Raw genomic sequence first — 23,826 nt, 5'->3', positions numbered from 1 at the left:
CCACTTCCTGTGTCCTAAAACACAAAATGTTTGTCTTTCCTTCCAAAGCCCTTCCTCACCAAACTCATTCTTGGGAGGAGTTCCCTACAGCCATCTGCAAAGCTGTCTTAATTATCTCATTTCAGATCCTTTCTTTGATATTTTGCTTATAGAAAACTCCTAGCTGGCCTGCTGCTCTCCCTTGAACACTGACTTTTTGGCTGCCCAGTACTGTCACATTGTTTCCTTATGCTCCCCCGTCTGTCTAGACCCATCTGTTGTCTCTTGTTTTATACTTAGATTATAAACTCAATGGCAGCAGAGCTGCCTCTTTGTTCTGAGTTCATTTAGTGCCTAAAACAATGCAGGCTTGACCCATGATTAAGGCTTCCCAGCACTAGGGAAAAAAACACAAACCAGCAAACATTCTAACAAATAACCCAGCTGGAGTGCCGGAAACAGACGCTGCCTTGCAGACATCACAGCACAGAGGAATCAAATTCCACCAAAACTGAATTACTCAGCAATACTGCTCCATTTGATCACCACTGAAAAATAGCCTTGGTGTTTCTCTTGCTTTCCAATCTAGCTCACACGTGTGGCTTTTAGCTGAATAATGTCTTCTCTGAATAAAACTTGTCAAACTATTGCATTGTGAGCTTTAGGTACCAGGCTCTGCTTTGGCTTGGCTCCTCTAAAGTAAGCAGGCTCAGAACTTCTGTTTCTCTCTTTTACCAGAAAAATTGGAGTTTGAAACCAGTTTCCTTGAAGCCAACATGGGTGCAAGGAGATGCTCACCCACAGCTTCCCTGGTTTAAGGCATCATAGGCTTCTGGTGTGTTTTACTGTGCTGTGATCCATAGATCATTCCAGAATCACAGAATATGCTGAGCTGGAAGGGACCCCCAAGCATCATTGAGTCTAACTCAAGATCTCAAGGGTGGCCCTGCTAACCCCCAAGAGTCACACCAAGTGCCCATGAGCATTGTCCGAACACTCTCTGAGCTCTGTCAGGCTTGGTGCTGTGACCCCCCTCCCTTGGGGGACTGTCCCAGTGCCCAACCACCCTCTGGGATAAGAAGCTCCTTAGGAAGGAGCAGCTTCAGGGGGTCCTGCTCTCTCTGCTCCAGCTCAGGCACTGGATTTTGTCCACCTCTGGCCAGCTTGGATTCCAAGCTCCTCAGGTTCCTCTGTCTAAATCCCCACACCAGTGCAAAGGATGTTCATGATGACCCAGCCAGCTCTCTGCTATGTGAGAGGGGACAGAAGGACTACAAAACCAACGTGGGCAGATCCCAGAGGAAAACAAATCACCACACTTGTCTCTGGATACAGCAGATGATGAATCCTACAACATCTCCAAGGCTCCACAAATGCAGAATCTGAGTCCACTGGGGCTGACCATCACAACAGGAGAAGGTCACAATGCTCAGAGCACCCCCACAGGTCCCTGCAGATTCTGGCAAGGGACACAGTGTGGTTATGTCCTCATTCCCATTTCAAGGCTGTCTGTATACAGAATTTGGGACAGGATTTCTCTTGTGGTTCTTGAAGTGCTGATTAGTTTAATTAACTTTTCCATTAAATTAAAATAGGGCATAAATTTTAGCTGTATTCTTATGAGATTACTGACAGACTTCTTCAAGCACCTCTCTCATATTTTCAGGATTTTTGCTGATTTGATTACATAGAAGAGGTGGCAGCATGATGACTGCTAATTAGAACTCTCAACTTATTATCAGTCTATTTTTTATATGTTTCATATTAGCAGATCAATACAAAACCATCATATGTGTACAGCTGCATTTACCTCTAAAACTGAAATCATCCTAGTTCACCCATGTCACCTTTTAAGTCTTTTAGCCTGAAGGATTGCTATGTAAAAGGAAAAAGGAATATAAGAAAATCCAGCTCTAAAGGGAGGTTTTACTACAAATAAAGTTTTATAACTCTAGTGATCAGGAATGTCCTTGAGCTGGGAGTTTTTGATGATATCATTAACAAGCAGTGGCATTACTTCTATGAAGACATCAGCTATAAATTATGCTTTACATACAGTCACTGTATATTTCCCAGGGATTCAGGATCTCATCTAGGAGATTCTGGAGATACTCAGCACCAATGGACTTCAGAATGAGCTGAGAATACTCAGCACTCTGACTACTGTGACCACAAACCATAACTGTGCAGAGCATGCTGAAATAATCATGAGGTAAGTACCTGGTAATTTCTCTTTTCTAGCCAAAGTGCACATTACACGTTAATTACAGTTAAGCCACCTAAGCATAACTGTCAAGTATTCTACAGAAACGTGCAATTTCTATTCAGATTCCATTTGGCTGAAAACTCCATGAATCTACTGGGTTATTCTATCTTGCCATGTATATGTGGACACTGCAAACCAAGCTATTAATAAACCAAATAACCCTGAAACAACAGGTAATTTTTACTGCTGCCACAGACTCACCTTTTAAGAATGTCAAAGTAGCTTAAAGTATGAAAAAGAGTAGATTATGAAGGACATAAGGATACATTTCTTTATCTGACAAGCACAATGCTTTAAGAAGCCAACTCCAATACTCTGGTTTCCCAACAGTTATTTCTGAATGCTACAATAAAATGGTAATGATATATCCAGGTGGCAAAATTCTGTTTTAACAGCTGCATCAACTGTACAAAACTCAAAAGCAGCATCTTAACAGATTAACAGCTCTCCATAATATTATCTTTGTAGCATGCAATTTGTTCCCAGTGATAATTAGGTATTTAGAGACATAACTAATTAGAGAAAAATTACTGGATGATTTTTCATTTGCTCAGGAATCTACTGTCAGAAATGAAGATCCACTATAGGGACTAATGTAATTCTGGTGCTAGAATTAGTGTCAGAAAGATAAGAGAAAATTTGGTTTAAACTATGTAGATGGTAAAATAATGTACCTCCACAAACCTCCATACTGTCAATATGTGCATTGATTCACTCCTCTCCAAATGGAATGATTCTATTCCTAATATACATTTTGTAAGTGTGAGTGATGAGAAGGGGAATATACAAGATCTTATAAAAGATGGAGCTGAATTGTTTTTTTTTTCCATTAAATAGATCTTTCTCAGTCTAATTTGAGATAACAGATAAAAGATTCAAGGGATCATTAGTTCTTGAAGACATTTGTTTCCTCTTATTTTCATGTACTAACTGCAGGACTCTATCTCTGTTTGCCTTTGCTGCTGCATTGCCTGTCACTAAAATACATCTTTAACTGTGTATCACTTTTCCTCTGGATTTTATTTACCATGTCACTCACCAGCTAGACTCATATAAGTATACCTCAAGCTACTGGAAAAGAGCATTCTCCACATTCACTACTAATATCATTCCACAGACTGAGTGGAGTGCTTTGTGAGAGATGCTGCTATCATCCAAAGACAAATCATGTCTATGACATATTCAGCCAGCTTTTACCCAGGGCTTAAAGCCATACATCTACAGCACTAAAATGTTTAAACTGGCCCTACAGCATTCTTCTTCTGGGAAATTGATAGTTCTTTTTGTGCAGCAACAGAAAGCCCCTCATTTCCTCAATTCCAGGTCTACATGCATGTCTTTGCACACACACATCCCCCACCCTTAAATGTGCATCCAACAGCATTCACATTCAGAAGAAAACCTTACAATATATATGAGTGGCAAGGGCAAACCTTCAGACATTGCAGCTGTTTGTTCAAACACAATTTTATCCTTTCTTATGGTCCAGGCTGTGCAATGAACATGGGAGGTGTCTGCACAAGCACACAATATCACACCACTGAGGTCTGTATGACAATGCACTCACCCAGGGGAAGGAAATAAGACAAATCTTGCAAACCATTATTTGCAAAAACTTTCTGGTTTCATTTATTTCCTCTTTAAATAACCCTTGAAGCAAGTCTCCCCTCCCTTTTTCTGTTTGTTTGCTTTAATGAATAGACTTTAAAGGTTTGCTAGCTCAGCTGGAAACCAGCTTGATATTGGACCAATCTGCTTGGTATTGGACCTACTGCTTGATATTGGACCAACCAGCTGCATCACACAACCCTTCAACTTTATGTTCAGGACCATATATATGAATTGTCAGCAATAATCCCAGGGGTTGAAATTATATTTTCTATGGCCTCTCAGATGTGGCAAAGGCATAATGCTCCCTGGCAGGTATGGAGACTGTGGCTGAGGAGCAGAACCTTGACTGTTCCTCCTCTTTCCCCACTGCTCCAGCAGCACCAACACTTCACAGTGCAGCTGCTCTGCTTAGTAATCTGGACCTGAATCCTTAAAACTGTTTGAGTTCAGCTATTTTTTTGGCCAGCCACCATTTTTTTCCTATGAAATGCAACTAAAAGAAAGAAAACTGTAATGTTCTATGGTTTATGAGTCCACCAAAATGGAATGAATTCAGGGAACAAAGAAATGGCATTTCTTCAGTTCATGGTTGGGTTTTTTTAGTTTTTTTTTTTTTTTTTTAACTTTACCAGATTTAAAACTGTGCTGTAAACAACAGAAGTGTTCGAAATTGCCTTTGAATGTAAACATATTTTTCTGCAAAAACCTATCATTCCACTGAGTTGGGAAACTTAGCACATAGACCTAAGTTTTTCTGAATATATGTTTTGTATCTAACTAGAGAAACACTTCAAAAACAAGGTTATAAATAGGAAAAATGGCCACCCATATGACAGCAGTTACATTTAAACTTGTTAATTGCTTGAAATAGCTGCAAACACAGACAACCTTATGTATAGGTACTAATTCCTGATACACAGCCTGACTGAATCATTATTAGTATTAGAAAATAAATGTCTGCTTGGTATCTAAGCAATCAGAATTTAGATATAAATAAACTAGATCTTATATTTTGAATAACAGGGATAATTCGCACAGCAGGTTCAGATCAGCAAAGTTCACAGCCAAGGTGTTTCTGACCACTTATTCTGAGCATTTCTCTCAAGTCTCTAAATTGTTGCTGCATATCTCCAATTTTTTCATTTCCACCTAACTCCTATTTAAAAGATCAGCATCCCAAAGTATTTCTATCCCTTCTTCCCACTGTGGGAACTTATTGGCCAAGTTTCACAAATCTTTATGTACAGTGAACAAAAGTAAATCCTGCAGCACTTACATAATCAATGTTAAATATTTAATGATGCATCACAGTGATACATCACTGAATGACCTTGGGGTAGGACTTCTACAGAGAGATGGTATTGACCAGCTGATAAATTTGAAAAAACACAGATTTTCTTAAACAGCACCATTTCTACAGATTTGAACTTTCTAAAGAGAGGTTCCCAAGCACATTATATTCAGCTGACAAAAACCCATGAAATTTTATGCTCACACATGCACATAGAAACAGATTTAAAATACACTTAAATGGCTCAACACTTCTAAAACATAAGTTATTTTTGGAGAAGCAAAAAGCATAGAAGGAATGGCACAATGATGTGGAAATAACTTCTAAAGCATCTGCTTAAGAGCTCTTAAAACTTCATAACTTATTTTTAGGGCCACATTTTCTATCATGTTCTCAAAAAAAATGCACATGCATTTTCTTCATATGCAAAAGAAAGCTGTATATGTGGGAAGAACAGCTAACTCACTAATACCAAGTAGCACCACAAGAATCTTGTCTTTCCATTTAAATAATAAAAATAACTGCTTCCACAAGCAAAATGTAGTAAATTACATTTTCCCATATGTTTACATGCAGCAGCTTCTACCTCCTCAGAGGAGCAGTCATTTTCTTGTCATTTTCAGGTAATATGTCACACAGAACTTGCACAATCTCTTGAATGTTATTTTCCATAATCACACCTTGAAGTGTCCTAAAAGTCTGGGAGAAGTCAGAATATTCTGTGCTGTCATATCAGCACACCACTCTATATGCAGACAATGAATTAAATCTGCTCATAAAGGAACAGTACATACTGTAAGGTTGACTTCATTTTCCATTAATGCTTCTGGTTTTGTTGTTAAGAAATAGGAGAGGCATTAGCTTGAAAAATATTTGTGATTGCAGGACAGCATCAGAAGTTTCTCTCCAATTAAATATTTCTCAACACAACCATCACATTGAATTTGAAAAAAACCCATAACAGCCTACTGCTTTCGATTGCACTGCTACACTCTTGGGCAACCTCACAGTTAAAAAAGCTGTCTGCTCTAGCAGTTTGATCCCATTTCAGCATCTCAACCTTTAAATGGGGTATTTGTCTTTCCAGCCTCATCTAGCAACCCCCCTCTCACTGAATCAAGGAGAGATCCAGGAAATCAAACTGTGGCATATCTGTCTTCCTTTGTGCAGTCAGTGTATGTCAGACTGGAGACTTTTTTTAATCTTGACTAATAGGAAATAAAATTGGCTCCAACTGTATCTAGAATGAAACAAGCTACAAGCAGACCTGCAACTTCAATCAGCTTCGTTTCTTTCCATTTCAACCTCACCAGTCTGGAACAAGAAAACCTTATTACAGCATGCTCAGAGTTTACAAGGAAGGCACATAACTATGGAGACAAAACCAGCCAGCTCTTTCATTCATGGCTGGTCAGGTCATAAAATGAGTACAATTCACAGCCTTGCTTCCAAAACAAAGAACATGCTAAAGTAGGATTCCAGATAATGAATAGTCTGCTCTTATTTCTTTCATAGAGATCTATTTCTCTACACAAATTGTTTGGCTTGAAATGCTGAAAATGTTTTGAACAGGAAAAAATGCTTCCTTTCCTAGCTCTGGCAACACAGCATTCCAGTCTGTAGGAAGATGGTCTAAGTGGCATCCAAGAGCCAAGATCAGAATGTACTGCATGAAGCATTGCCAGTAAGGTAACATACCCACCTTTTTAAAGCGGTTTCATTTCCTAATAGTTGATTTCTTGAGAAATCAATATGCCCTTCTCTTCCCTATACTTTGGAGAATGCTTACAACTTCTGATTTGAAGTTGAGGCTTTTATTCAGTACTGATTTTTCAATGAGCCCTTTGTATTGCAATCCAAAAGATATCAATAATACCAAAAGGAAAACAAAGCCAACCAACACTTAAGGGCTCATAACTTGAAGTCCTACTCAGTTCAATCTCACAAGTACAAAGCAGATTATGTGCTTGGACACGGATCTCCTCTTCATCAACAGATCATTACCATCTGATTATGAGCTTGGTGCTCCCTGACATGAATGTGGCATTTTTTCTATTTCATTTTAATAGAAAATATATTACAAGAACCACAAAAGCCCTCAGCAACTTCCATATTTGCTAGCATTTTCTCTAGGAGCATTAAGGAACAAGTGGAAACAGCTCCCTTCAAAGGAAGGGAGCAGGCACTTCAGTGAGCCTTGCTGGGAACACTGCACCACTCCTGCCAGTGCTCAGCTGAGTAAACAAAGTTTCAGCTCCCAGAGCAAGAAATGCAGCATTAAAATTCAAGCATGCAATTTGATATCAAAAGGAAAATAATTTTGGGGAAGCAAAGTGTCTCAACTTTTTTTTTTTCAAAATGCAGAAGAAAATGCATAGAGTGGCTACTGAGGTTAGGCAGGGAAATTTGAAGAGGAGAAGGTAATAACTATTTTTATCAAAAGTAAACAAGCAACACAGCACAAGCTAACCCTACAAGGTAACCCAGACAGGTAGTGGGATAAAAAGGATGTATTGAAAACATGGAACAAACACCAGGAGGAACAGACAGAAATAATTTGTTTTGTGAAGATTCTTGAGACTTCTTTCTCTAAGACCTTTCTGTCTTAATGGCACTGGTATCACTGTAGTGATGCAATTCCTCACATGGAATAGGATCTGGAGGTGTAAACCATAGATTTAAAAGTGGCTATAGCACAATATTTTACTTCTGAAAAAGAAAGCTAATAATTTTTCTCAGTATATGGTGTACTTGCACACTTTTGTTCATACAGGCTTCACTGCAACTGGCGGGCAAAGATCTTTTGACAGGAATTAATATTTTCACTCACAATTGCTTTGTTAATTTATTGACAGTTTTCATTATTTTTGTACCATTGCTGAGTGTGAAATAGGCTAAAAAATCACTCAGAGCTACACCCATAAAGTGTGTTTAGAAGATGAGCTTGGGAACTAATTTCATAATTTTCAGGTCTCTAGGCATCTTTCATCTACTGAAATCACTGATTTAACCTGAGAGCACCCCTTTAATTTGAATAAACTCACAGTGACTTAATTCAGGACTGAGAACTAAAATTTGTAACATATATTATTTTATTGGTAGCTGGGAATTTCTGTCCTTTGTGGATTGTAAATTCATTTTGCTGCCCTGGGGTGTTCTAGTAACACCTTTATGTATCCATACCAATAAATGGACTTAGAAGATTTGAGGATATAAAAGCACAGAATACATGGCAGGTAATGACAGGGAGCAGGGCACTTGCTGAAGTGAGATATTTCATGTTGACCACACCTCCTGGAAAGTCACTGTCCTTGTATCAGTGTCAGCTTGATGGCTAAGGCACAGCTACAGGCTTTGTGCAGTAATCAGGCAGACACTCCAGGTCAGCATTTCCATGCTTCCAAACTAGCATTTGCTAGCATGTCCAGGTTTGGACATTTTGGGCAGGATATAATGAGGGAATTGCTGCCCAGAGCCCCTCAGAGCTGCTGAGTGGGATTTGACTGTAATTGGTACAAAGGATGGAGCTGCCTCTTCCTTGAGCTTTGTGTCAGGATGCCCTGTGCCATCAGCTGGTGGAAACTCTCCCTGGGAGTTGAGCTACACGTTCTGAGTGGGACAGGCTGTGACCATGCTAGTGGTTGTTGATTGTTACAGCCTTCACACTCTATTCCTGCTGTAGCAATTTGTCTCATTTGGGATATAAAATCCTGCATGTCTTGAATTTTTCAGAGGGTCTGTCACAGGCCAGAAGTGCAAAGTGGCCTCCCATAAGTGTAGAAGAATTACCTAGGCTAAGGATGGTAAAACAAAATCCTGTATCAAGTGAAAAAATCTGAATCTTAAATGCTTGACATGGTTTCTGATTGTTTATTTGAGTATCTGGAATATTTTCATGTACCTACCATCAAATAAAAACCCAATAATTTATGATGAGAATATGCAGGAGAAGAGTGCTTTGTAAAAATCTGTTTTCATATCACTATTGATCAATGAAGAAGAATCAGAAAAAGCATCACTGAAGCATAATATCAAGGAAACAGCATTTGAATAAAGCTCTAGTTGCCCAATAACAAGTAGTGAAAGTTTATTACAGAATTTCCTAGTATTATCAGATTATAAAGTTATATGAACTTCTTAGGGGAAAATATTTATCCCACAGGTAAGGATTACTTGAATAATTTACAAATTCCCTAGTGAATGAATTATGCATCCTTGTAATCAAAATGTACATCACACACCCTAAATTGCCACACCACTTCTGCTGGGATGCAAGCCACACTTGCTTCCTAAGATAAATTCCTCTTCATTAAAAGGAATTTCCATTGCACCTTGCTACAGAGTGCCACAACCCTACAGGAAGAAATAACTGATCCCTGCTGGCTGAGTGTACCAGACATGAATCATTGACTCCACTGTGGATGGAAGAGATGGGCATGTGTGTGGGAAGAAGGAATTAAAGCTCAGGGCCAAGATCTCTGCAGGAAATCCTAAAAATAGCCAAACTTAGAAGAAGCATGGAGTAAGCTTTCTGGTTCCAGTGTCAAGTCACTCAGTAAAATTAAGATTTGGGAAGGAGATCTCAATCAACCACAGCTTTGGTTTTCCTGTTTTCCTCTTACTCTACAGGTCCTGCATATTGCCCAGTTCAGAATTACAGTGCCCCATATCACACACCTCTCCTTTAGGCATGCCAGCCTTTGACTGTAGCAGAGAACAGTAATTAACAGTGTAGGAAGGAAGGATATTGTGCATATAGAAAGAGCAAATTGAAGAAGAGGCTGAAAGATAAAGTGGTACTCAAAAAAAAAAAAAAAGGAAAAAAAAAGCTGCTGAATGATTGGTATAATTTCAGTAACATTTTCTTGTAAAATACTCAGTTTCCCCCTCCATCCCTCAGTATTCCACCCTCCTCTACCTGTCTTTGCACAGGCATAATCTAGGGGACTAATACAAAGCAATCAGGTCTACAAAACATGACCTTTACCAGTTTGGATGAACTGGGATTATTTTGATATAGAGAAAGGTGATAGGGTGTAAGCAGAAAAATATAAATGTCTGCAGAGAAAAGGAAGGAAGGATATAATATTTTTTCCATGCTCATTTTGGGCATGAAAAAAAGTAATGGGCTTAAACCATAGCAGAGGAAATTTAGGTTAACCATTAGGAAAGCTTTTCTAACAGGAATGCACGGGGCAAAAAAATTTCCTAGGTAAAAAGCAGAAAGTCCGTTTTTGTATGTTTTTATGAACAGGTTAGACAAACATCTGCCAGAAATAGTTTACATGCAGCTGATACTGCTATGAACAGGGGAGATGGGAGCAAATGATCTCTAAAAGTCCTTTCCAGCCTTATTTTTTTTATGATTCTGTAATCAACTTTGAAAGGAGCTTGGCATCACTCCTGTTGAAAATAATGGGAGATTGCAGAGTGTTCTGTAGTGGCATTCCAGATTTTCCTCCAGTACAAACCAAGGTGGAACTGTGTGCATTTCAGTGGAGGGAAGTGGGACCTCGAGCTCCAGTAGCTGCAAGAAGGGTGGTAATTTATACTTAACTGCATTTGTCACTTTCAGTATCTTGCATTGCCAAGGTCTTTAAAAAGCAGAAGAAATTTGATGCCTCTTTCAGGCCATTCTTCAGATTCTGTTCTGAACTGAAGCTGATGAGTAGCTGATAATGTTTCTTAGGTGGATGAGTAACTGCTTTTAATGCACTGTTTCACATAAATTAGAGCTTTCTCTACTCTGAATATTATTCCAAGCATATATTCTTAAATCATCAGGAAAGAGTAAATTAAATGATAGATTTAAATTTTAATCTAAGGCACCATTTAAAGCTACACATAATTCTTCTCCCATATCAGTGAGAACAATGCTCTGACACAGCTCAGGATGTGGCTCCCTGTGATGCCAGCCATGGTTTGCTGTTTTCTAAAAAATGACCCCCATTATTTTCATCTTCTACATATAGAAATAGGATTTATTCAAAGGCTATTTCTTCAGCATTCAAATTTGAAATTTAATAATTACAATCTCCAGAAATTGTGAAGAAAATTTCATCGGAAGTTCACATTTATACTTAGATAATTTTTTACTTTATGACCAGCATTCTTTTGTTGCTTCCCCAGGAAAAGATGCAGCCTATTCTTGAATTTAATGTGTTATGCTGTAATAGTTTGTAGTGTAACTTGTTACACCTTTTTCATATTGATACATTTTCAGGTAACCAAAATATCTCTACAAAAACTTCATTGTGTACTCCCAGCTGCAATGTGCTATCAAACATTCTTTATCTATTCCATCATGATGACTAATCAGTATTTCTGCATTGTGGACAAAGATTCCTGCATGAGTATATTTGACAGGAATCATTTATCTGCAGAAAGAACAACAGATTAATCTGCTCTTCCCTGAGAAAAAAACAAAAACAAAAAACCAACAAAAAACAAACAACAAAACAGACCAACAGACTATCTTATATATTTAGATACTGATCTGAAATTTCATCAACAAATAGTGAAGAAGAGTCTTATCTTTGACTCAAACATTTCTGCTGAGGCAATGCAGGGATCTGGAAATTAATGAATGGCATTATGCACTAACCCATGCTATGAACTATTGCTTGGAGTTTTTTCTATTACACTTACAGCAATGAATCTGAGAGCAACTCAAACATTGTTCATTTATTCCCATAACATCTCCACAAAGTAGCATTCCCATTTTACAGAGAGCATAAAGACCATGTATCCACAAACACACAGGGATCTGGTTAGCAAAACGAGCGCTAAAATCCACTCTGAGTGCAAATTCCAGTAGATGCAAGTCCCCACAAGAATTTTCTCACTTTTTGATTGGATTAACTACAATCAGCCACCTAAAACTTCCACCTCCAGTCAGTGAAACCGTTTCACTACAGAGTAAATTCTGCTGAATTCAGTCAAATTCGATTGTGTGAATTTGAGCCTAAGGAGGCAGATACAGCTGCAAACACTCAGGAAGGGGAAGGGTTTTGGGAGAATGGACAACACAAGCCTGAAGCAGTTTTGTGCCTGGAAAAGTGCCCTGAATGATGCTCCCAGGGACAAGTCTGAATGCCTTGAAGTGCAGTTATGGTTTCATGCTGCCACATCACTGTCAGAGGGTGAGGATAAGGAAGGTTACCCTTTGATCACTGCAATCCAACTATTCTGCCTTCCAGGGTTTGCCCTGTGGCAAGGCACCAGATATTCTATGTCCCACTTATAGTCAGATGCACTCAAAAGAAGCTGAGGACACTGAGTACTTGATAGAAGCCAGTTCAGACTGTGTATCACTGGATCGTGAATTATAAGTAATAAATATATATATATATATATATATATATATAAATAGTACAAATGAAGATAGATAGCTAAACTTTCCTTCTTCATTTCATGTTGAGTCACTCTCAACCCCTAAATATAGTTTGCCATTGTCATTTTCTTTTTAATTTTTTCCTTACACCCTAGCATGTTTTGAGCACTCAAGACAATCTTCTTGAAATGAAAGACTTCAAGTGACAAGAGTATTTTTCAGCCACAGTTCAGATCCATGCTTCCTGCTTAGGAATTTGGAGGATTCACTTAATACTAATGTTTTTCAGACCCAAACATTTTAGAAACAGCAGGTTTATAAAGAGGGGATTCTTTTAGAAGTGATTCACATACAGCTTCTTGTTTAAAATGTCCCCCTTTTGGATGGATTATTTTGTCTGTCCTTTCCCATATTAACAAGCTATCAGTAGTTTTCAAGCTCATTTTCTCCAGTATGAAAAATATATGGAGTTTAGTATGTGACTCACTAGCCAGGTCCAATAACATTCACAGAAGCCTAATTTCATCTCATGTTATATTTTACTTATTTTCATGTTTTAAATAGATTTAATTGATCCTTGGATTTTTAGTTTGGAATTATTTTTAAGTATTATTACTTTCTGGTTTTATTTTACGAACCTGCTAATTTTGTATGCCCAAACTTATTCCTTCTCATTGTTTCTGCAGCACTTCAAATTTACTGTATTTTTAAGAAGGAGCAGAAGAAAAATCAACTTCCAACCTTTTCATTATTATTATTATTATTATTATTATTATTATTATTATTATTATTATTATTATTATTATTATTATTATTATTTTACCTAAGGAATTGCAGATGTGATATGAGAGAAACCCACCCATCTAGTGCTAGTATAGATTAGTGCATCCTGCAGAAATTTTTGAAGTAGCTCTGCACTCAGGCGTGATTCACCAGGCTGTACAAATCCTTGCTAGGCTCCAAATCCTTCCCTAAGCAGCATTTGGTGGGTTCCACACTGTTCCCCATTTGATGTCCCACAAAGACTTAGTCATGTGGATGCACCATTTAGCTGGTGCTGTGTGTGGGCACAGTGCCATTCTGAGATGCCAAAGGATGGTGCAGGGAGAAGCAGAACTCAGCCTTGCACAGGCAGCACTGACCTGAATCTGCTGTATCCCTACAGGACAGGAGCTGACATGGGGATCTCTCTGGAATATATTCCCTACACCTCTCAGTTCCAAAATTATGAAGCAGAACTATGCAAGGCATACAAATAAGAGAAGTTGAGAATTTATCACAGTAAGAAATTCTCATAGCCAGCATCAACCCTTCTCTAACAATCATGACCTAATTAACACAAAGCCAGGGCTCTCAGCTACCTGTGGGTGCTCTAAGTTCTTTGCTGGGTTCAGATCAGTTCCTTCAAAAGGACATTTCCAGTGATTTCACTGTGACAGAGCAGTTCATCCACAAACAAAAAGGATGTGGTCAATAATTGAGTTCACTGTTGCAAACTCATGGGACTACAGGGACTAAAGTCAGCCTTTAAGATGTATAGTATCTCTTAAGTATCCCTCTAAGATGTATAGTATCCCTAAAGTATCCCTTTAAGATGTATATCCTCATTTTGCTATTCAGTTTTACTAACAGAAAGATCTGAACTTTAGACCTTATTTCTTTTCGTTTGTACTTACAACAGTAATTGAATACATAGAGCACAAGAGGAGTTCATTCCCCATCCCTCATCTTAAAAATGTTTCATACTTACTAATAATATTAGTTCATTTGTGCCCATAAGCTCTAAAGCCTTCTACAATAGCTGTGCAATATTGATTGAAAGGGGTTGGATCCAATTATTCCAGAAATTGAGCAGCTCCAAACTTTTAAGAGCTACTTTTTAGTGAGAACCGTCCCTATCATGCTTTTAAACTGCTAACACCAGAAAGCCCTGACATTCTTCTGTCAACATTTTACTGAACCACAAATTGCTCATGCATTAGAAATTCACTTGAAATGGCATAAAAAGGCTGTGAAGTAAATGTATTCCTGAAGCCTGGGTCTGCAAGCCAGTGTAATTTCAGAAAACACCATACAGGCTGTAAAGACAGCAGATGCAAGGACTGAATTTAACTACATATGATAACTCAATTTATTTTCTCTGTAGTCTAGTAACTCAATAAGTCTTTAGCAGCTTTGTAAATAAACAGATGGATGCCATCAAACGCCAAAGAATGATAAATCTGATTGGTCTCTGTATAATTTTGGACAGCTTTATCCCAAAAATAGGCAGTAGAAGCATCTTACTCCAAGAGTGTGATAAAATAAACATGGGAAGGTAGATTATGGGCAATTGCTTTGTCCCAGTAATGAATGAAACTTTCCATGATGCCAGGACTAAGAATCAGGACGGATCCCAATGTAATTATTTTTAGTTGAAGATTGATTTCTGTTGATTAAAGAAAAAAAAAAAAAATCTGCTTTTCCAGGGATTCAATGTTAGAGTAAGGAGAAATAGGTGATGGGACCCCTGCTGAAAGATTTAATTCATGTACAACTTTAACTTTGAAAGGTTTATGGTTCTAATTTAGCTGTAAGCCATCTGCTCCACATAGTATGTGTTGACTGAATATAAAACCAGACCACCAATTTGACATAGGAAGGACACCTATCATCCAGTGCACCCCTTGCACAGGGATTTGTTCACTTTACCTAATTTCGCACCTCTAACTAGACATCTGTTGAATTCTCAAAGTTTAAGAGCACAAAATTGAAAAAGGGGCTCTGTTAGGTTGAGGTGTACCTTCCCATGGGCCCAACTGCTGCCCATTTTCCATGTAAGAAACACTGTGTCTTTGTGCCAGGAGAAGGAGAACAGGATGCTGCTTTACAGCATTACCTGATCATCACTATTTTCACTTGTGTAATATATTTAAATATTTTTTCCTATGAGATTTCCATTAAAAACTACATAAGTCTTGTATAACCTCTCTTGTATAGCTAAAAAACATGGGAAGTTAGTTGCCTTTATAATTTTTTTCCCTTTTCATTTCTTTTGTCAACATCTGTATCATTCATGTCAAAAGCAGAAAAGCACACTATGATTTCTTTCAACCAGGGAAAGCTTAGCCTTGCAAAGGGCCTAAGGCTCTGCCTGGGAGACAATCAGTTTTGAAGACCTAAGTTTACAGCTTTTCAAATTCAGAAAGCCTATGAAAATGGCTAAAAAAGCATCAAGTAACAAAGCAGGCTGTTTGCAGGCAAAGACATGCAAGAGCCAAATAAGAATTGCCAAAAGTCAAGATGAGTTACACCTTGCAAAGGTTTACATCCAAGGATTTTCACTGTCTATAACTAAGGGACCAAAACAGGACAGAGTCATTACATAGAAAGAACAAAGCAGAGATCAGGTATTTTCTAGATATTGTCCCAGCAGTGAATTTGAAGGTTTTCAAGGAGGGAGATAATGCTGATCAAAGAGGGTACCATCAATATAGATAATGGGATGAGGATATGGGAACAGAAGAAACAGAAGTTTTATGAAATGACATTAGAGTAATCAGAACACTAATTCTGCAAGAATACCAGAAAACAAAGGCTGGTAACAGGGAAATTTAATAATCTGTCATGTCAGATGCATACAAATTGAGAACAGTAACTGCTGTTTCTTTCCAACTAAATATTGTCTAGATCCAAGGAAAAATATATTCAGTTATTTAGTATCTATTAATTAGACTCTGCCATGAGGTACTTTGCTAGAAGGAATAACTAAAGGCAGGTAAATGGAAAACAGGTCAAAATGCAACAGCATTTCATCAAAGATTGTGCCAGAATCCCCTGATAGTTTTCTATCATGAGTTAGATGATTTTCTGGGAAAGAGGGTGCAGAATACTTTCTGGATTTCTGAGATCTTATAATGTGAAAATTTATCAAAAGATAAATTAGCAAAAGAGAAGAAAGAGGAGTTATGGAGAGTGAATAATGGCATGAAGGAGAGAAAACAAGGAATAGTTTTGAAGAGAAAGAAGGCTGATGAAGTTGTAACATGGAAGCAAGAGTCACACCTTTTACTGTTCATTTTTGTTTTCAAAAAAGAGTTTGGCATTTATGTAATTAAATTCAATCAAGGCAAACATCACAATGTATCATCAATACAGAGAAGGCTTAGAATATAATCCAGAAAGAGATGCATGACCCCAAGAACTTGAGGAATATAAATGTACTCAGATTGAACAGCAAAATTCAAAGCCATGTATTTTGCAAACAAACAGAAACTCATACTCTAAAAGTTTATAGTTCAAGGAAGAAAATAAGTTGGCTGCAGAAATATCAAGTTGGAAAGGGGAAAAGAGGTTTTTAAAAAAATAAATGTTAAAAGGAATTCAGCAACAAAATGTTAATGCCACCAGGCATTGCCAGATGGGCCTTCACGTGGCACTTTGAGTACAAACCTGGTCATGCAAGGTAAAAAGAGATGAACTGAGGCTAAAACTGGGACAAAGCACTACAAAGGTGTTCAGAAGACTGAAGGGCAGGTTTAGAGCAGACCTCATTTACCTTGGCAAAATGAAAGTGGAGACAAGATCTGATTGCTGTGTTAAAACACTGTGGGTGATGGATGAAAATAGCAGAGCCCCAATACTGCAGCTGATGGTGAGCAGGCAGGTGTGACTGAGGATGGTGTTTCTTTCCAGGTTAGAGCCTTTGATCAGAAGGTTAGATCCTAGTGCATCTGTTTGTGGCCAGAAGCTTTGGATCATGAGCATTCATCATTGCTTCTCTGTTCCCATGACAATAGGAGAGAGGAAACCACTAAATTGTCACCTGGATGCAACCTGACAACAGCTCAGACAAGCTCCCCACAGAGGGGAAGAGATGGACATGGCTGCACTTACACTTCACACTGTTCAGAATTTTACACCCTCTTCAGATATCCTTTCAGTTCCCTTTATGCAACTAAAACTGCAAAAATCCCAAAAGAGAAAAGTATTTCTAATACTCTGAAGAAACAGTGACAGTTTTGGATTGAAAAATGAATAACTAGTTGTCAAAGAAATGTTCACAGTACTTAACAGTTTTTATTAATATGTCTCATTTTATTGAGTCCCTCTAGGGCAGCAAATCCAGTCATAAAGTTGTAAAACAACCATCTCCACCTCCTCTATTCTCCTGCTCTTTTTTTTTTCCTTATCTTTTTACCTTTTTCAGCTGATGGCTCCACAGCATGCAGGTTTTACTGGCCAATCAATGAGTTACTTTTGCCAAGATGTGTGGAAGACACACTGCTAGCATTATACTGCACGGTCTTCATATTAAAATGTTTATGTCCTTTCCAAGTATATCCTTCAGAATTTAAAGGAATCAAGTTTCCATGGCTAGAACGATGTAAAAGCTAATTCATTACAGAACCACCTAAAATTCTGTAAAAGAGCAGACTAAATCAATACCTCATTCTTCATCACTTACCAAGCCTTCTGTGCTAGGAACCTCTGTCCTGTTCAAGTAGACTTTATCCTGCACCTTGCAGAAGTAACTGCTCTGGGTTTGGGTGGAGTAGGGGTGGTGGTGGCTAGCAGGTCTTATTATCTCCTTTGTTTTACTATTGCCATCAATATTTTTTAAGTAATCATCGGCACCATCTGCCACTTACCACTGTGTTCTTTTCACAGTGTCAATACTATAAACACAGTCTGCTCCCTCATTTGATGCAGTGCAGAAGGATGGAATTAGGCAGAAAATAGTCACTCCAAAAATAGGCCTCACTGCTTAAAAGGAAGCAGCTCCTTCAGTAAAATGATCTTGAGAAGAGATGATTTTAGTTTACATCAAGTCTTAGAGCTATTTCGTTAAGGATCTCCAGCTAACTGAAAAGAACCCTGGATTTTACAGTCTCTCAGTGTCAGTAACTTAAACATACTGCTTAATATACTAATTAGGAGTTTAGTTTTAGTTGTAGTCATTAAAACTCTTACAAAGATTATTTTGATTTTCTCCCACAATGTTAATGTTTTCTAATTTTTTTTTTAGCATTTAAATGGCATCATGTTGGTAACTAATATGGAGTATCCCCCAGCAAATTACCAAAATTACATTTCTATACAAAATGCTCTAGGTATCCCTTAGATTAAAGAGAATGATTAAATCCAGTCTTGACACAGTCTAAACAGTAAAAGGAAACTCAAATATTTCTGTTCCCCACTGAGTCTTTTATAATATTCCAGCTTATCTGTAGAGCTTCTGGTCAAATGAACATGACAGTGCAACTTTGCATAATAAATAAAATGTCTGAGTCACCCCTGTATTTTAACACAAGATCTAGACATCTGCACCATTTTTGTGTAATACATAGTTTCACTTATTTCCAGTTGCATGTTGGGACTTCAGAGGAAATGAGAGAACTGAGGGTTTTTTTTGTTTTGATATTTCATTATTTGAAAATGTTGGTATTCATTATGGGGGGAGGTGTCTCTTCTAGGGGTATTGCATAGTTACTTTTGCTCAGTTTTTTATAATGTTGTCTGTGTTTACATGCCACTTTATCCTACCTAAACAGTACTGTTAGATTACAAATATAAAATATACTTTGGTGAATCAGCGTCCATAAAACAGCAAATAATGAAAGTAAACCCATTTCTGTCTCCAAAATTACAAAGGAGAGACAACATTCAGTCTAGAGAAGTGGGTTGCTACAGAACAGACAACAGGATGATGCACAGAAATAAGTTTGCTTGAATAAAAAGTAGGACCTTACTTTGTATGGCCTGATAAGCCAGCTGGGAAAAACAGAATGCAGAAGTATATTTGTTCTGATCTAGACTTCTATCACTTTTCAGAGCTCCTTTTTCCTTTTGCAACATCAAGTTTAGGTTTCTTTTTCAGATGTTTAGGAATCTAAATAATCAGCTGTGAATATCTTCCCATTTCTATGTCTACCCTCACTTTTCTTCTCCCCCCCTTTCAGTATTCACAGGTTTTGTTCACTAAAGCAGAGATTCAACCCTCCTCTGTGTGTCTTAATGACAGTGCATTTTCTGCTACATCTTTTACTTAGACTTTTCCACAGGAAAATCTATACTCATCCTAGTAGCACCACTGACTTTATTGGGTTATTTTGCAAGTATGAAAGGACTGTGCAAAGGAATGTGTTTTTAGGAGGCAGAAATTCATGAGACTTACATGCCCCAGTGTATGTCTGCAACCAGTTCTGCATACTGAGATAGGAACACATATGAAGCCATTCTACAAATGAGAAGCCACAAGCTAAGGTTTTGTTTCCAAGGGTCAGAAAAATGGAGCAATATAATTAAATATAATACTCCATAAAAACTACTAGTTAATTCATATTTATGTTAATGTGCCTCTTATGATAAGCATTAGGTTTTTTGTATTTTAATCAGAGAAAATTATAAATACAATCAGGAAAGCCTTGTTACTGTTTTCAACCAGAGCTAATTGTCTTGTAGAACACTTAATGAGTCATTATTCATTATGATGGTGAGGACAGGGAAGGCAGATGGCATGGTAGTTTTATTGATTCTGTGATCCTACTGTAGCTTGCTGATTAAGTAGGATTGAACACCACAGTTAGTGTGGCCAGAACTACACAAAATTCTGTTTTGAGTCAAGGATATTAGACAGGAACTTTCAGACATCACTGTTTGGAGGCCTGCCATCCTAATTTGTACTTGTAACAAGGGAATATTGCACACAGTCTTCCATTTCAGCTTCCATTTAATTTCCAAGTGTTATTTTATGGGTTAAGTTAGATTCACCTCACCCTGTCACAGCCATGGAGGTGTTAAAGATCTACTGAGGTTTAACAGAGAGACTATTTGTGCACATCTGCAGAGACCATTCAGCTCACTGCCTCAATAGGGAACTTCCTCTCCTGGGTGCTCTATCACTTTTACCCTCTTGCTAGATAGGCAAGTGCTGCTGAAAGTCAAATAACCTGTAAATAATTCAGAAATCACACCCCTTGAGTCTGAATTATTTTGAAATGGTTTAATATTCTCATTTCTCTTGGTGCTTTACAGCACAAAGTGGCCTTATCCCAGAATGATGCAAGCATTGTTGTATAAACTTGTACAATAACTCAATACCTCAAAGCATGGGATTTAGTTGGCTTTAGTAGTAATGATGACATGGTCACAGTTCTTTTAACAGAATTTATCACATTACCAAGCTATTCTTTCTGTATTGCCCAATTTATCACCAGAGCTGTATGAAGACCTTGAAGGAGTTATTCTTGGGCCTTCCACTGCTGATAATTCATAGGCACCTTTTTCTGCATTATGTTATACATTATCCTCTTTTTTTTCTGGTCTAACTTGTTTTGTTCAATCCCCTTTACAATGTATAATTTAGTTCTTCCTAGACAACTAAAACAGCTGCTCTCATTATTAGATCTGCTTTGATATTAAGAAGAGTTTAAGCTATTTAAATTTGGGGTCAGACACTACAGCAATAAAAGATGAACTCAAGCTTCCAGTGTATCATAAAACTTGTAAGGCACATACTAACTACACTGATGCATTTGTACTGACAGACACTTGTTCCCTACAGACAATTGCTGTTTTTTGGACCCTCTAATTTTGTTCTGATACCTCAGGTCCAATGCAGTGAATGAGAAAACTGAAGAATGAAGAAAGCACATGCTCTATCAGTCAATCCAAACTCAGAAATTTAACTTAATGTTTTGCATTGATCATTCTAATTTATACTTTGTCTTTAATTTCTTTCACTTAAAACCAGTTACTTCAGTTACCTCAGAGAAGTATAATTGAATTGTTAGCTTACACCCAAAAGAAAATGTAAGGTTTGCTGTGAAACACCTAACCCACCATGATGGCAACATTTTGTGACTTTCCAGATTTTCAGGATATTTAATTTTACAAATAGCTGCCTCATTGAAAAAATCCCATTTTAGGACACAAATCACAATGACTAGTCTTTCTTTTCTTTTGCAATAAAATCATTTTTATAAATATTTTGACTGAATCTACGTGATCAATCTGTATAAAATATATTTTAAGTCACAGATTATTAAAATTAATCTGGTGTTTTAACTGTTTAACTTGCAGAATTAGGCCTGAGTGCTAAACAATGTTATTGAAAGTCTGTAAAGTTGTGAGTATTTTCTGCAGGAAGCAGAGAACACACAGACCTGCACTGGGACATATGGTCTCTCCTAGAGAAGTTTTTTGCCATGCATAGCCTTTGGCCAAAGCCCACCATCTGCAGCTTCAACTTTCCTTCCAGCTGCTGGTAAAGGTGAAGCATAGAACATATGCTGCATAAAGACTAACCTTTACATTAGGGCTTAGTTTATTCATTGATTTGTTGGTGGGGTTTTTTTTTGTTTTTTTTTTTTTTTTTTTTTTTTTTTTTTTTTTTTTTTTTTTTTTTTTTTTTTGTTTTTTTTTTTTGAACATTCAGAGACATTTTTCACCAAAATATTCATTAATGTAAAACTCAGAAAACTCAAATTCATATACCTTAAAAAATTATGTATACAACTAAGAGCTCCAGTGGGGCATAGATCAGTTATTTATGTAAAGAATTTTCTTCCTCAGCTTTGGAGAAAATGCAGGACAATAAAAATACAGGCATTCCCTTCTTATGCTTGGGACCTATTGCAGAGAAGGAACAAATGCCATACTCTCCCAATGTGAACTGGGAAGGAGCATCCTTGAGGTATCATTTAAAGAAACATGCTTGACACACTGTCAGTTCTATCCTAGAATGATCCCAACGAGCTGGAAAATGGCTGTGTGCAAGTAATAGAGGAATCTGATATTACTTGGCAAGACATAATTACTGAACACACGACTTCCACCTCAATATCATTGGTTTTGTCTAACTTAGGTCATAAGGGAACCAACTGCACAGAGAATGGGTGTGCTGCCCAAAGTTTCCACATCATTTCCAAAAACTTGGCAGTGTTCACAGCATCTGCTCCCAGGCAGCCCAGGGTGTTGCAGGACAGAAATGGAGTGAATTAGCAGAGCTACAGCTATGCCAACAGACTTGCATAATAGCTCCTGTCCAGCCTAGGCATGGCTACAGAGCAATCCATGAGCACCAAAACTCACCATGCACATGAAAAAAATGATTATAGCCATGTAATCTAATACACTCTACTGGTTGAACCAGCATGGCTGAACACCTCAAGCATTTCTATTTGCTTTTTACCCTGAACAAAGTGAAAGTTGTAGGAGTAAATAATTTTACCCCTTTTGGAACACTAAGTGGCTGACAGGTACCAAAGTAGGACATGGAAGAAGAGCATTCCAAATACATGCCTACAAAGCTGGTGGAAGGTAAAGCAATAAGACAGAACATAACAGGAGGATAAACCATGTGTAAAAGAGGTGTATTCTTTCACAGGTTGAGAAACAAGCAGAATGACACAAGTGGTGTGTTGTGGAACCCGAGTCCTGTTTCTAAACACCCATACCTTCCATGCTTTACACACAGCAAAGATCAGCAATTACCTTTCAAAGACTCCTTTATATGGTAAATAGAAGCTGATTATGAAAAAACTAAATGAATGCATTTGGACTGTCAAGATGCACACCATAGGTAAATTTGAAAACAACAAATACAGAACCTCCAAAAACATTTTAAGCTTCAATTTCAACAATTGCTTTTAATTTCCTTTCATAATGTTTTTTCTTGTTGCAAGACTATAAACACCTTCATTTCTTTTTCATTTCCTTGAAACATGAACGGGGAATAAGCTAAACATCCTTACTCTCTCATTGCTCTCTCCAGAGCACTTACATTTATATATTTCTTCCAGGAAATGGATTTGACAAAGCATCAGTCACATTTTTATTTTCATAGCACTTCCAAAAATGATATTCCAAGCCATAAACAGCATTTTAAGAACTAAGTCCTCATCTCAGAACTCAGAGAGAAAAAAATTTAACACCCCTCACCCTCAAAAAAATGAACTAAAACTCCCAAATAAATAACAGATAGTGATCAGGCCAAAGAAGAACACCCAGCTGAGCTTATTTCCAACATAAGTCAAGTGAGTTTGCCCTCATCATTACTCAATACTTTTTAATCTCTTAAATGGATTTTTGAAGGTTAAAAGGATATCTTTTCTGGCTCTTAATGATAAAAGTTAGCCTGAAAGCATATTTTCTGGTTTATTCCTGCATTTTGGGCACATACCATGCAGTCTACTATTTCTTACAAAGGTGTTCATCTTGGCTCCAGCTCCAGTGAAGTCACAATGAGTGAACTGGCCACATGTGCAGTGTCACATTACTGGCCACACTTTCTTGTCGTGGCTCTTTTCTAGCCCATCATTGTAGGCAGCTATTCAAAGGATTTTGAAGGTGCAGGTAGGTACC

The 23,826-nt window shown here is 37.6% G+C and overlaps 1 protein-coding gene across 1 annotated transcript in view; it reads right to left on the bottom strand.

The window, feature by feature from the left end:
- Nucleotides 1–23,826, bottom strand: part of ATRNL1 (attractin like 1) — a 431,686-nt gene that overhangs the window by 27,308 nt on the left and 380,552 nt on the right. The window lies entirely within an intron of this gene.

The sequence above is a fragment of the Serinus canaria genome, chromosome 6 (assembly GCF_022539315.1).
Source record: "Serinus canaria isolate serCan28SL12 chromosome 6, serCan2020, whole genome shotgun sequence".
Taxonomy (NCBI): Eukaryota; Metazoa; Chordata; class Aves; order Passeriformes; family Fringillidae; genus Serinus; species Serinus canaria.
Note: the sequence above shows the minus strand (reverse complement) of the source record. Positions and strands in the feature narration are given on the sequence as shown.